The sequence below is a fragment of the Lissotriton vulgaris genome, chromosome 6 (assembly GCF_964263255.1).
Source record: "Lissotriton vulgaris chromosome 6, aLisVul1.2, whole genome shotgun sequence".
In the NCBI taxonomy this organism is placed as follows: Eukaryota; Metazoa; Chordata; class Amphibia; order Caudata; family Salamandridae; genus Lissotriton; species Lissotriton vulgaris.
In genome coordinates, this window is record NC_141694.1 from 158,186,505 (window position 1) to 158,202,037 (window position 15,533).

General features: G+C 48.6%; 1 protein-coding gene across 3 annotated transcripts in view; it reads right to left on the reverse strand.

Moving 5' to 3' along the window:
- The window catches only part of PAQR8 (progestin and adipoQ receptor family member 8), a 359,347-nt gene that overhangs the window by 203,067 nt on the left and 140,747 nt on the right, over window positions 1–15,533 (reverse strand). The window contains exon 2 of one of the 3 annotated variants that reach the window (XM_086926196.1): window positions 1,823–1,935. The exons of 1 other annotated variant lie outside the window; for it this stretch is intronic. The gene's annotated coding sequence lies outside the window, so the exon portion shown is untranslated. The remainder of the gene's footprint in view (window positions 1–1,822; window positions 1,936–15,533) is intronic. One more of the 3 variants, XM_086926197.1, reaches the window with a different exon arrangement.

A 15,533-nucleotide genomic window follows, 5' to 3' on the forward strand; every position in this document is an offset into this window, starting at 1 on the left:
CGTCTTACTCGTCTCTGGCCTCAGCTAAACAAATGGCTGTTAGTGGGAGCGGGAGCCAGTGTTCTCTTCGCTCCTCAATTCTGGCGGCTGCTGCTGCTCAATGGTCACAGCCCCAAGCTGCAAATCAATCCAACCACCTACCGCTGTGTCTGCTGTGTTCCTGCTCTCTGCTGCACACTGTTGCTTGGACTCTCAGCCCTCAGACCACAGCCCTCGTCTCAGGTGTAGGCGCTGCACTCCAGTAGCAGTACGGTGAGAAGCGGCTGGCAGGATCACTGTAGGCGGGCCGAAACTCGGTTGAACTCAGCTGCTCTTGACTGCCGGCTGTCCGTGACTCGATGGTGGTTTGTTAAGTCCCCCAGTGTAGAGGCTTAGAGGTGGCAAAATCTGTGTCTGGAACACAGGGGCAGCTCTTCCTAATGGACGCTGCTTAGAGCTCCACTTACCTTGTTTCTGTCATGTTTTCAATTATACAAATAGTGAATAATATTATTCACTATCATTGTAATAAAAAAATGGAGTAGATTAGCTGGAATATGACCCTATCTGGAAGCTAAGGTAAAAAGTGCTGCTAAATGTTTGTTGTTTGCATGCTTGTGGGTCAGAGGTAAGGGTCAAATGGCTTGCAATGTCATTTCCACTACCCCTGGCATTTTGGTGAATTGACGTCCATGGGAGAAGGGTAGGTAGAACGGGAATACAGTGCCAGCAGGGCCATTCATTTAAATGTACAGACTTGAAATGCCACATTTTGGGTGTTGCATTACCCGTCTGCCCCAGGGCCTTCTCATGCCAAACGATTCTAAAATCCGAAGTCTGCCCACCCCACTCACTCACCCAAGATGTATGTTGCCCAGGACAATATGTGTGTCACTGGCTGACACACAGACTCTTTTCTGTCACTTAGAGAGCCAGCCAATGGGAGACAAGACTGCAGCTGTCAAGTGCCATAGGCAAAGAGGAAGGACAATAGCGCAAGAGCGCCACAATGTAGTGTGCCTCTGTGTCATGTAGCGAGCTGGCCTAGGGGAGACAAGATGGCGGCCAGCCAATGGGAGACAAGACTGCAGCTGTCAAGTGCCATAGGCAAAGAGGAAGGACAATAGCGCAAGAGCGCCACAATGTAGTGTGCCTCTGTGTCATGTAGCGAGCTGGCCTAGGGGAGACAAGATGGCGGCTGTTGACGTCCACTGGCATATAGGAAGTGCATCACAAAACTGAGATGCATAATTGATCTTCAACAATAGAAATTAAAAACAATGAATGTAGTATCATGTTACCTATTGGTACATTGACAGTTTTCAGTATGAATGAAAACAAACTATTGTATATACATAATAATATTTGTCATTGAAGTTAATTCCATAAAGAAAAAGATAAAACAGTTGCCACATGGTATCGGTATTTCGAGTTATAAATATCATGCTACCAAAATACTGTTGCAAAAATATTGACAACAAAAGTATTGACAAAGTATTGGTTTACTATATTAAGACCACAACTGTATACCATGACAATAAAAATATCGTCAAGGTACTCACGTGTGGATTTAAAAATATTAAATCTATATTTACCTTTATATACTTACCTTATCGATATTTTAGTCGTCAGTATTTTGCCATAACATTTTGGTAGCACAATATTAAAACCTACTATTCTGACAAACAAACAACTATTTAATTAGATGTGTAAAGATACTCTTTACATAAGAATTTTACATCAGCATCAGGGCCAATTGTAAACCACTGTATATTTTTCTTTTACTTCGACCTGCTATGCTATCACGAGGGCATAAGAGAAATGAAAAAATAGGTTATGTCACCTTCTGGGGCCTGTGTGCACGAGGCCTGCATACAAAACCCACCAGGAGAAAGGGCAGTGCCGTTCTGTGTCCAAGAAGAAACAAATCCACTTCTTTGTTTTTCAACAATCTGTCTTCAAAAAGACAAAATAGGGACATACGTCTTATATGAGAAATATGCATGTTAAATAACATTGAAACGCACAATAATCAGCAGAACATTTCAGAATTAAGTTTTCAAGCAAACTTTTTCTTTGACCACCCTCATGCAAAATGGGATTTGCCCATTTTAATTTAGAAATTCAAAGGTTATGACATCTATAACAGCTACAGAAAATAATTGAAATAAAAGAAAACATATCTAATATTGCCGCATAGCTTTCTTGAGTTTTAGTATTCCAAGCTGGGCTCATGCTGAAAAGCAAACTGTTGCTTTTAGGGCGAAAGCATTTTTTGTGACAATGGCTTATCCGTTCGCCAAACAATGCACCTCATGCACCATGTATGCCGTTACCACGCAGGAGGAACACCGCTTGCCTTAACAACCCATATGCCTTAGTCGCGCGTATGCCTGAACCACTCATGTGCGTAGTTAAGGCAGACAGCGGGCTAGTTCCAGAGACAGAATGGGCGGGGAGAGGAACAGGAAGCATCGGGAGAGAAAGGACCCGCATGCAGCTTGGCAAGTGGGGCTTGGGGTGGGAGGGAGGGAGGTAATTTTCAGAGGGGAGGGGGGCAGTTTATCAGGGGAGTAATTTTAGGTTTGAGGGCAGGGGGAAGGGGATGTTTTCACAGCTGGGAGGTGTTTTAGGACTCAGGGCACGGTGCAGGGGTCGGGGTAGTTTTTGGGGTGGGGCATTTTAGGGCTCAGGGCCGGGGTAGTTTTAGTCCTGGGGGCCGTTTTAGTTGTTTTGGAGTTGGTGTTGTTTTTTAGGTCTCGCCTGTCGATGCGCATGCGCATCGAGCAAGCGAGACTATGGGGGCTTATCCACTCTTTATCCACTGCAAGGAATCGTGGCGATTCCTTGCAGTGCCCGTGACTTTTAAGCTCAATGCGCATGCGCATTGAGCTTAAAAGCGCGTGCACGTCTGTCTTGTTTTACCCGCTCCGCCCCCTCCCCTTCCCGCCGTGTCGCATTTCTCCTCCCCCTCCCCTCTCCTCCGTCCGTCTTGTTTGTTTAATTTAACCCGCTCCGCCCCCTCCCCTTCCCGCTGTGTCGCATTTCTCCTCCCCCCTCCCCTCTCTTCCCTCCGTCTCATTTGTTTAATTTAACCCGCTCCGCCCCCTCCCCTTCCCGCGGTGTCGCATTTCTCCTCCCCCCTCCCCTCTCTTCCCTCCGTCTCGTTTGTTTATTTTACCCGCTCCGCCCCCTCCCCTGCCCGCCGTGTCGCATTTTTTTTTTATTCGAAGCCTAGTTCAGACAATCGAGGTTCCTGCCATTGTGCCGAGGACCGGAGCCGCACACCGTTGCAACCTCCACAAGACTCCTAAGAGGTAAGCCCTTATCATGCTGAGCGCACCCTTGTGCTCCCCATGCCTTCTACCTTTCAATGGTAAAGGATGGCACCGCTGACACAACCTACACCCTTTCCCACTCCCCAGCTCCAACAGCAAGAAACCGCTAATCAGCGAGGTTAAGCTGCCCTAACAGCCACTCCGAGCAAATACGAACCATGGAAACACTTCCAAGGACCGCACTGAGCGAAGAAAAGGTAATGCTCAACCCTTGGCTATTCACATTCTTTTCTGACGCCATATGCCCGGCAACCAGCCCTGACATTCATCACTTTCTTTCAAAAGAAATGACGCAGCGCTCTATACACCTTAATCATTCGGATTCAAGCAATATTTCGCTTGAACTAGGGTAAGGCAGTCCATTTACGAAGTTCCGCCCATTCGTTCACTTTACCCTGCCGCCTTGCAAACTTCTCTTCCCACGTCTCGCCACTAAATTAATTGACCATCCGCACACACTCGATCACCCCCATAAATCCATTAGAACATAAGTATCACCTTCTTGAACACTTGTGAAAACACTTGCACAGTATACCTCGCCACGAATAACACAAAGCTAGCAGTTTTCCTGACATGCACAAGTGCTATCTAGGAGCACACATCCCACAGGTGGCACGAGTACCCGACTCCAACATTGTTTTAACTTATGTTGTCTACAAATATGGTGGCACTTGATCCCTACACCAGTTGTTGACATATTGAAATGCAACTATTACAGTAATTCTGACAGGTCGCTGTTGTCTGTTTTTCCTCCCCCCTTTTTCCTGTTCCTTATCCCAACAGGCTCCAACGATAGACACCAGGCAATTGTATTTAAATTAGTCCTGATGATGATCCCCCTTATCTAGGAGCTAGGGATCGAAACGTCAACTGTTCTAAAACAATGCCACAAACTGACCATTGAGTGACATTATTGTGAACATTGTTTGGCAAAGCTTGCTTTACTAGATTTCAAGTGCAAGCCACCGTGGCTCCAAAGTTATTGCCTGATATTTTGTATGTTTTGCACTACTTAGTTCGTTCAGCTGTTTTGTAAATGAACAATTCTTGCCCCCTTTTGTTTTGAAAAAAAAAGTTTGGAATACAGTTATCTCGCACCGTCTTTAACTGAGTTCTTGCATTGCCTTACTTCTGGGGCACTTTAAAATAGAATTAATGGATGACTCCCAGGGTAGAAACTATATTCATTTTGCCTTCTGGTTTGATGAGCATTCTTTGCAGAGATGGCGTACTTACTCCTGCCTAGCGCCAATGTGACATGTCTGGGAGCACTATTTCGAATTACTGATTCGATTCCCTCTGTTCCAACCCAGCCTCACCTCCTTCGGAGGGCCCAACAAGTAGGGTTGAGTTTGACATAGTAAGGGGCCTTGTAAAGCTCCAGTACGCTTTATAGAAATATAATCTTCGCAGGGCCTGATACACTTTCTCTGACTGTCGCAACTATTCACCCATTTATCTACGCCCGCTGCATACTTCCTGTAAGACAACTGGAGTTCAGTTTTCGAGTGAATGCTGGGCTCACATTGGCAGGTGATCTTCCTCACTCTCACTCATCCTCACTCACCCTCAACCCCTCACCCTCACTCACCCTCACCCTCACCCTCACTCACCCTCAACCCCTCACCCTCACTCACTCACCCTCACTCACTCACCCTCAACCCCTCACCCTCAAACCCTCACCCTCACTCACCCACCCTCAACCCCTCACCCTCACTCACCCTCAACCCCTCACCCTCACTCACTCACCCTCACTCACCCTCAACCCTCCCCCTCAACCCCTCCCCCTCAACCCCTCACCCTCACTCACCCTCCCTCACCCTCAACCCCTCACCCTCAAACCCTCACTCACCCTCAACCCCTCACCCTCAACCCCTCACTCACCCTCAACCCCTCACCCTCACCCTCACTCACCCTCAACCCCTCACCCTCACTCACTCACCCTCAACCCCTCACTCACCCTCACTCTCACTCACCCTCAACTACTCCCCCTCACCCTCACTCACCCAAAACCCCTCACCCTCACTCACCCTCACCCTCACTCACCCTCAACACCTCAATCACCCTCACCCACCTTCACTCACCCTCAACACCTCACCCTCAACCTCAACCCCTCACCCTCACTCACCCTCACTCACCCTCAACCCCTCACCCTCACTCACCCTCACTCACCCTCACCCTCACTCACCCTCACCCTCACTCACCCTCACCCTCACACAGTGCAATAGTTCTCAGACCATTTCAGTTAGAGCTTTTAGAAATGTTTATGGCTTTTTTTATTTGTAATACTTTAGCATTGGCTACAGGAAACAAAAATGCTAAACATTTACAAAAAAAACCCATAAACAATTCTAAAAACACTAACTCTAATGGTGCGAGACCTATTGCATTTCCAATGCTTGTTTGTCCTGGAGCCGTATTAAGGGGTGGGGGATGTGGGGGGAGGGGGGCAATGGTCAGGGCCATTTTTGGGCTGAGGGCTGTTTTAGAGCTCAGGGCGAGGGCCTGGGGACAGGTCGCTTTTTGGCCTGGTGGCCTTTTTAGGGCCTGGGGCAGTGGTCGGGTCGTTTTTAGGACTGGGGTGGGCTGCATTGTAGGGTTAGGAGATGGTTTTTAGGACTCAGGGTGGGGGGACCGGGTACTGTTTAGGGCTAGGGTGGGGGGAATTGCAGTGCTCAGGCTGGTTTTTAGGGTTCAGGGCAGGGGGGCTGGGGTGTGATCTTTACGATGTATGCCTTTACCAATCATGCCTTTACAACGGAATTTGTGGTAAAGATGCGGTCATGGTTGAGACCGCGTGGTTTAGGCATGTGTTGTTGAGGCATGTGTTGTTTCATTATACAACCCTCTTCTGATGACCCCTCTTTGTACATCTTAAATAGTGACACTAGGTCTGCTAATTTAGCGAAATCTGCCCATATCTAGGGCTTAAACCGTGATTGTTCATTGTCAGGGAAAATCCACAGAGGTCACGGATGAAGAATTAGGCAACAGAACAAGGTGCAGGGCCAATGGCAAAGGTAGAGCCAACAAGTGATGGGCGAGGTAGCTGGATTCTGGGAGTGCAAGTGGGTGGTTACAACATCATGATGTTATTGTGTTTTCAGGAAGGCTAAATTGGGCCTCTTGCCTGTGCTAAGGAGGAAAGGTGAGGTCATAAGAAAAAGAAATGTTGGAAGCAGCAGCAGCAAAGACTCAAACAAGGAAAAACCTTGAGTTTACAACCAAGCATGGAAGCCAAAGAAATGTGCAGCAAAGAGGGTACACTAAGTAAGGCCTTGGCTGCAGTGGCGTCCAGCACAGATCAGGGGTGGCGGGCGGGGGTAGGGGCAAGTAGGAGGTGTGTAAAAAATAAAATAAAATATCTTACCTTATCACCACCGGGTCTCTCCTCCGCGTCAGTACTCGGCTGAACAGGAACCAGGAAGCACCCAGGCTCCCTTGACCAATCATCATTGTGATTGGTCTGAGCGCTGTGGTTCGGCGCTAGGACAGGGACTGGGGGCCTGGGCATGTTCTCCACGCAAGGTCTCCACGCAGGCTCTAATGCAGCCTGCATGGAGAACATGCGAAGTCCCTGCAGTGGGCAAACCATGCCTATTCTGCCCTGTTCTGAGAGCAGAGCAGCCCCACCCACCCACAAAGCAGCACGGAAACATAAAATGATAATAACTTTGAGTTATCATTTTTATGTTTCCTTTATTTACACTGCTTAAATGCTGTGGGGCAACCCTCCTCCACCTTAACGGAGGAGCCGCTACTCCTTGGCTGCCTAGGCCACAAAACCATGAAGGATCATGAAAAAAAGTTAAAATTATCTAAAAATGTAAAGATCGGTAGCAAGCACAATCTCAGCAGCAATGGTGGCTCCTCCGCTAAGGGAGAGAAGCGTCACCCCACTACATTTTGAGCAGTGGATACAAGAAAATGATAATAACCCTATGTTATTATCATTTTATTTTTCCGGTTCATGGGCGGGGCTTGGCTGTATCCCAGCCAACAAACGGAGGAGTGGTGGGCACTTAAGTGTGCATGACTGCTTGGCCGGCCGTCTTGGCCCAGCCAAACAGACATGTGCACTTTGCATGTAATACACAGCCTGGTGAGGAACATGCACGGGCTTCCGCTGCCTGTCTGAATCCCGAACCACGGCACACAGACTAATCACAATGCTGCATTGCAGTGTGTGATGGGGAGCCTGTTTGTGCTTCATGCTTCAAACAGGAACAGAAGAGGACGACGTGAGGTGGCGATCCGGGAGCAAGCTATGTCTTTTTTTCAAATGCATTTTTCTATCCCACCCCTCCGCCTCACCCATGCTACTTTGTGGCAGCTTCATCGTGTATCAAGAGGGAGAGAGAGGACCAGTTAGCTAGTCCGTATCCCCAATTTATATAGACTTTAATCAAAAGGAGACTAGCTAAAGTGTGAGGGGGGTGTTTAACAAGATTTAGTATTAAAATCTAAGTGACTCAGTCTTGTTTTGTCAAGGGGTAGTGACACCTAGTAGGTGTGCTCATGAAGCCCTCACCCACCAACCTAGTTGGTGGCATGCTTCATCATCGGGCCCACCCAGTGACACCTAGCGTGTCCCGGGTGTGCTTCGACGCCTGATTACAGCGGAGCAGGTAAGTCGCTGTGTGTGCGGTGAGGGATGCTTTGAATGTGAATTTAAAACGGCTTGGCGGAGGTCCCAGTACCCGAAGGTGAATAAACTTTAATACCTGGGCCACCGTCAGCGGTTAAAAATAAGGCTGTGGGACGTTAGAGGCGAGTTACGACCTCCCACGTCCTTTGATGGGTCAACATGTTTCAGCCAGTGCCTTATGAATATGCTGGCTTTCTTCAGGACAGATAAAAGGTGTGTGCAATTAAAACTAGTGGATGTGTGATACATCAACAAACAAATTCTACCTTTCCTGATATTTTTTTGTTGCTATGGGAGATTCCCTTAGTGTTGTCATTTATGTCAGCCTGGCCAGCTGGCATATTTGTGGCAACTGGTTTCTTTTGTTCAAGTTGGTGTTTTCATTGTTCTGATTGGCATGCATATGGTACACATGCATGTTTTATTACATTTGTTACTGACACGTGTACCATTCCAATATGGTATTTGACGATATGTTGCTTACTCAGTTATTCATCATGTGTGTGATGTTTTCACCTGATATTTCCATGCACCTTTATTGCCTCTTGTTTACTATTGCATAAACATGCATGCAAGAGTTTCTAATGTTATTCTAGCTTTTGTATGCACTTTTGTAGTTGTTTTGTAGTTGTAGTTGCTAATGTTATTCTGTCTTTTGTAAAGAAGGGATATATGTTATACCTGCAGCTAAGCCAGTGCTACTGGGGTGTGGAATGTTGGTGTGAGGTGATGCTGTGAAATGTTGGATGAGTGAGAGAGTCAGTTGAAGAATGGGCAGAGCAGCAGGAAGGTTGCTCCTGGTGGGGCTCTTCATAAGAACTACTTAATAGACATCCTTCCTAATCTAACCTGGACTGCTGAACTTCTGTTCAATTGGCCCCTTGCCTGGGAACTTCAGCGCTAGATCATGGCTGCCAGGCCCAGGGGAATGACTCCTCCCCCCGGTGCTTGCAGTTCTGGATCATGGCAGCGAGGGCCGAGGAAGGAGCCTCCCCCTCCCCCCCAGCACTAGAAGAGTGTTCCCCTCTCCTGGGCCTTGCAGCAAAAGGCCATGGTTGCAAGGCCTAGGGCCACACAGTAATGTGCCATGGCTATGTGCATGGATCCATGACAGGGGCATACTCCATAACAGTGCAACAGTTGCAGGGGCACCATGCAGCCCCACTGGTGTTAGGAGCCGAACACACCCACATTCTGACTGTATTTTACTGTGCAGCAGGTGACCGAGGGTACGAAGTAAAAGCACCCTCCATACCCCACACATCTGTTGCAGAATAAAACACACGTGCTGTGCATCCTGGGTATGTGATCCAAGGAGCACGTGCATTGCAGCAGAAGCATCTCAAACATTAGTTGCCGTACGTAAAACAGAGGTCTGGTCGCAGCTTTTCAATGCGGGAGTATGCTGTACATGTGTGTTTTTCCATTATACACGTTTCAGCATTACAATCTGATACACAAAGAGATTACGTCATTTGCCCAGAATTGTACGGTTTTCAGTCAAGAGTTGAAGATGGATTTTGTGGGCCTCAAGCAACGATTGTGCTTATGCTCTTCAGTTAAGCAAACATTTACCTAATGTACTGTGATTTATTGCTAAAAAGACTATCAACAAGTTGACAGAGAAATGAGAAGTTGTGATACAAGTCCCTCAGGCTGAAGAGCTTTACTCCTAAGCAAGGTGTGTAGTGTGGGATTAGTAGAGGCGAGGAAGGTCTGGAGTAAGTAAAGCCAGTGCTGATGATCTATGCAGCAGGTATAAAGTGCAAAGGCAGGGCCGGCGTTAGCACTGGTGGAGCCCTGTGCGACAATGTGTGTTGGCACCCCCCAATGACCGCCACAAGGCCACTGATTCCCTCACTACCACCATTTAACAGTGCCCCTCAAGTCTCCATAACCACGCTCTCTCAGATTCATTTAGTGTTATAGCACCCCTCATACCAGTGTAAGGTGTCAGAGCACTTTACATACACACACATTGCACGGAGACAATCATACATTTGTAAATCAGTATATAGGATATGCTACATGAGACCGAGGACTACAAGGTGTAGGAGCCACAAGTCATGCCTGTTATGTTATGTTATGTTAGAGGATTTATACAGCGCATGGCTGACCCAGCGACAGGGCGTCCTAGCGCTAAAAGATTCAGGATACAGGTGTTGCTGGATGTTGAGCATAGAGACTGTAATATTAGTTTAGGAAGAGCCAAGCTTTTTATGGCCTTTCTATAGGCCAGATAGTTGTCTATAATTCTGATGGACACAGGTAATGAGTTCCACAGTGTGGCTGCCATCGCTTTGAAAGAGCGGCACCCAGCTCATACTCTATTGACTTTGGGATGAATGCTAAGCGCAGATCCGCTGAACGCAACATGCGTCGTGGTAAGTAGGCCGGATAGGATAGAAGGGGCTGGCTTAGTAGAATTGTATGAGAAAGCATAGGGTCTTGACATTTATTCTCTTTACAATTGGCAGCCAATGTAATTTGGGTAGATGTTTTGATACAGAGCAAAATGTGGGAACAGCAAGAAGGGATCAAGCTGGTGCCTTTTGTACCCTCTGTAGGTGCTGGATTTTGGCATTATTTGCTCCTAAATAGAGAGAATTGACATAATCCAGTCAAGATCGGATTGTCGATTGGATAATGATCTGGTGGGTTTGTGAATCAAAGAACCCTAACAGGGGCTTGATTCCATGCAGAAGCCCAAAATAGGCCCCTGCAACCGCTTTTGTTTGGGTTTCAAAGGACGGACAGCTGTCCACCCAGATTTTTACCATACTGGTATGCAGTATAGTTTATGAGTCCTTGGTCTGTAAAAGCACAAATTCATAATTTAAAAAGCAACGCCATTGTTAGGGGTTCTCTTTAATAATAAGAATCGATTTCCACTCAAATAACCCCTTTTTGCAAGATTAGGATACTGAAAGACGGGGCAAACAAACATTTCGCTGTAACCTATACCTTGCAGTTTTGCATGCAGCTCTTTGATGACGGTTAATAGCCGACTGTTCTCTGTTAGGATTTTAACTTATAAACTGCAAGTAACAAAAGGATCTCTCTGACACAAGCAGTAACCCACTGACCTATTTACATTATATGCACTTTGTGAGCTGCATGGTACACATTCTAAGTCTGCAGCAGGCATATTTTTGATTTAAAATATTTTTATTGAAAAATAAAGTGGCATATACATTGGCAGTCTTACAACAGTGCTGAAGGGAAAAGAAAAGAGAGGGATGAAAGAAGAAGAAGAAAGAGGGGGGGGGTGTTCAGTGTGGCTTCTTTAAATGTTCATCGAGTTGTTTCCACATGCGCTCTTGGGGCTTGTGTTCTTTCGAGAGGTTGCCCGTGATATTGTCTGCTCCTCTTAGGAAGGTGACCCAGTTGATCCATGTTTTGAAGTTTGCTTTTCCCGTGTCCTTCCAGTTTGTTAAGATTATCTTCAGGGCTGCTGTCAGGAGCAGGTCTAGAAGGTCTCTTTCTTCCTTGCTGTTCAGGTTCGCTGTTACGTGCCCTGTCGCCAGTGTCACATAGTTCACCATTAAGTTTGTATTGAACATGTCATTTATGAAGGCGTTTATCTGGGCCCAGAACTTCTTGACTTTGACGCACCCAAAGATGAGGTGTTCGAGTGTGCCCTCTTCTTTCTGGCAGTTCCAGCAGTCGGCTGAATCTGCTATGCCGCTTTTATGGAGCCTGGATGGGGTCCAGTAGGCTCTGTGGAGTAGCCAGTATTTTGTTTGTGCCAGTTGCGGGGTGATCTTGCTTTTTGTAGCTGAGGTCCACATTTGCGCCTGTTCCTTTTCGTTTAGCTGTCTGCCTAGGTGTGTTGCCCATGAGTTTGTTGTCTTCTTGTTTAGAGATAGGGTCGTTGGGGCGAGCAGTTTGTAGATTTTGGCGGTTTGGTGTCCCGCCGAGTTTAGCATTAGCACGTACTTGACTATGCCCGGTTCTTCTCGGGTTAGGTTTGCTCTGGTTATGGCAGTCCTTATTTTCAGAAATGTGTATAGCTCTTTGTTGGGCAAGTTGTGTAGTTGTTGTAGGTTTGAGAAGGTTAGCTGTTTCCCCTTTGTTTCTATTTGTTTGGGAAGGCTTATCCCCTTTTTGATCCATGTGTCATAGTTTATTACTGCCCCTTGATATGATATTTTTGTGTTGTACCAGATGGATTCCCATGTTGTACCTCTCAGTTTCTGTGCCATTCACCTGTCCACCTTCATCAGCGCTTCTCTGGTGTGCTTCAGTATCGCGTTGGACCACAGGGGGTGTTTGTTTGCAGTTAAAATCGCTGTCGGGTGTAGGCCTCCTAGGAGCTCTCTTTCCAATTCCAGCCAGACTGGTTTGTATTGTTGTGTTTCGTGGGGCGTGGCTTGGATGGCAAGGAGGCAGCAGTCCTGAGTCCGGAGCTCCCGATCCCCCAAGTCAAATAACGGCGAAGCAAAAGGACAAAACGCAACTGGCAACGAAGTGAGCACACGGAGAGGTGCATGAACTGAAGGGGCACCCACCGCGACCCTTTACAACCCCACAAACCACGCCGGGCAGTCGCTGGAGACAAAAAGGACCGCCGAGGGAAACGAGAGTGCAGAAGCGCAAGATGGCGGCGGACTCCTGAAGCTCCCGGAAGCCTCAAGTAAGAATCACCGAGCGAACAGGTCTACTAACAGCGCGCACTCCCCCCCCCCTCCCAACACCCCCAATAGCCCTCGACCCCTAGAAGGGGGCGCCTAAACTAACGAACATCGGCGCAAGGGCGGAGGGAAGGAGCACCTGGACGGAGGCGCAGGGGCGGCCATCTTGGTGCAGCACAAGTACAAAGAAGGGAAGACGACCAAGCGGAGGAGGCATTACTAGCGCATCTCAACCACCCGACGGCAAGCGCACCGACACCGGGGGCAGGCCGATGAGCACAGCGAGGGCATCAGGAAAGGAAGCATAGAGAAAAAGATCCCACATTTGAACACCGAGGCGGCCATATCGGTAAAGTCTGGAGCCACACTCCAGGTCCAGGCAGGCGCCGAAATAGAAAGGCAGCGCCACGCTCAGAACAAAGGCAGGAGGGCAGGAGCGCGCCCCCCCCGAAAAGGAACCAGACCGAGGGGGTGGGATGTGAATTGGCGACGAGAAGCGAAGGAATTGAACGGCGGCGGCCATCTTAGGAGGGGCAGCAGCAGCGGAGCGACTAACCGTGCACAACAAGCCCAGATTCAGTAAGAAGGCCAAATAAGGCCAAAGCGCACAGAAGCCACATAGCCGCGCATAAACGCTCTAGACCAAGGAACCAACCTCCCGACGGCGAGCGCACCAGAATCGGCGAGAATCGGCGACGGAAACGGAAGAAATCGATCAGCGGCGGCCATCTTAGGAGGGGCAGCAGCAGCGGAGCTGAGTGCACACCCGTGCACAACAAGTCCACAATCGAAAATAAGGCCAAAAACAAAGAAAAAAAACAGCACTGAAGCCAGACAGCCACACAGAAACGCTTGTGACCACGGAACAACCGGGCCACCTCCTGAGGCGACATAAGTGCGGCACCTGCGCAACATCGAAGCAAGATAACCGGCGGCAGGGGCGGCCGTATTGAGTAACGGAGGGAGAGAGGCGAAGCTGGGAAGTGAGGTGAGGAAGCAGCGTGATCAGGCGCAGGCGCAGGCAGCCACTCACCGCAGGTCGCGTTGGTGATCAGGTGAAGATCGTGTGGAGACAACAGCCACCAGCAAGAGAACACTAACTCACAGGCACCACCACAATCAGGGGTAGCAATAGCCCACCTCAGTCCACGCATAACGCTGCCAAGTGTGCATGGAAGCAGAACGAGGGGAGCACTAACAGACAGGAAGCTAACAGAAGCACAACTACCAGAACGGGATTACAGGCATAACAACAGAGCAACGAAGCAGACCCCTCTAGCCGACAGCCTATGCAAGGCCCAACCGACGAGCGAACACAGGAGGACTGACACATCAAGGAAAAAAAGGGGCAGAATCGCAGGAGGCTGGCGGAGGCCAGGACCAAGACCAGAGTGGTCAAGTGGCCACCCCGCTTCAGAGACTGCAACATAACAACGGGGCCGGCCCAAAGAAAAAAGGAGGACGAAAAGCAACAAAAAACACCCACAAAGCAGCAGCCACCAGAAGCTAAACCTAGAGCGCACCAGGTCTGGAGAGGCTTTGACACAATGGCGGAGAAAGAAGGCAACCTAGTGACAAACGCCCAGAAGAAGAACAAAAACGATCTGACCGCGTCGCCCGCGAAAGATCGCGGAGACATGGGCGGAGAAACAACCAGTCTGGACACACTACTGAAAGAGATAAGGGAGGGTAACGACCTCGCAAAGGCGACAAAGAAGATAGTGGACAACATACAAATGGAACTAATAGCCATAAGAGCGGAGCAGAGCAGAGCCAACGGCAGAATAGACGAAGCGGAAAAAAGAATTAGCAACCTCGAAGACCGGGCCAATACAACACACAAAGATCTAGGGCTAGTCATAAAAAGAACATCAGCCCTACAAAGATCGATGGCCGAGCAGGATGACAGAAGCCGCAAGGGGAACATAAGGTTACTAGGAATACCCGAGGAGGAGAAAGACGCCCCGGGAGCATGCGCCCGTATGCTGGAGGACATTATCCCCCAAATAACAGGCATCACTTTTGAAAGACCACTTGAGCTGGTCAAAGCTTACCGCATCCCAGCAAAGAAACAATCAAACAGCAACACCCCGAGACCAATCATATGCAAACCGCTACGAGAGGACCACACGGAGGCAATATTCGCAGTAGCCAGGAAAGGTAAACCAATGACAATCAACGGAAAAAAAGTGACTATCACACAAGACCTATCTAAGCTAACGGTGGAAGTAAGGAAGGGCTTCCTAGCTCAACGGGACACCCTGCGGAGAAACAACATCACCTTCTCTTTCGCAGGCCCTTCGAAACTGAGAATCACAGACAGACACGGAAGCAAAATCTTCGAAGACCCCAACGACCTACACAGGTACCTACTGGGGCCACCTCCAGAAGAGATGGAACACCAAAGCCCAGGGGCCAAGAGAAGAGCCTCGACGGACGAGACAGAAGGAGATGGCATATGACAAGAATGCAGCGCTGGCCAATATTCAACAAATAACTCAAGACTCCGAACACACGATACAAAGCTTAAGCACACAACAGAAATGACGAACCTTGAACTGTAGACAACAAACCTACCTCGATAACGCACATACTGATCAACGAAGCTACCTCAAATCGCGAATGATCAACGCTGCTACCTCAAGAACGCCGATGGCGATCGTAGAGACAATGAAGACCGATGACGCACATATCCTTTTGCCTTATGTCCGCAGAGACTCTGCAAGACTTGGGGGTGAGGGGAGTGTGAGGAACCTTGCTGTCACACACCCGGTTTTCTACAGGCGGAGGGAGGGGGGAGGGGTGGGAGGGGGGCGGACTGATGGGGCGGGGGGGGGCATGCGGGCATGAAGGCCAGCGTGACAACGGACAGTGGTGCAATGTGTAGCTACTCTTTCTCCTTCTCTTTTTTCTATACTGATCTCTACATCCATT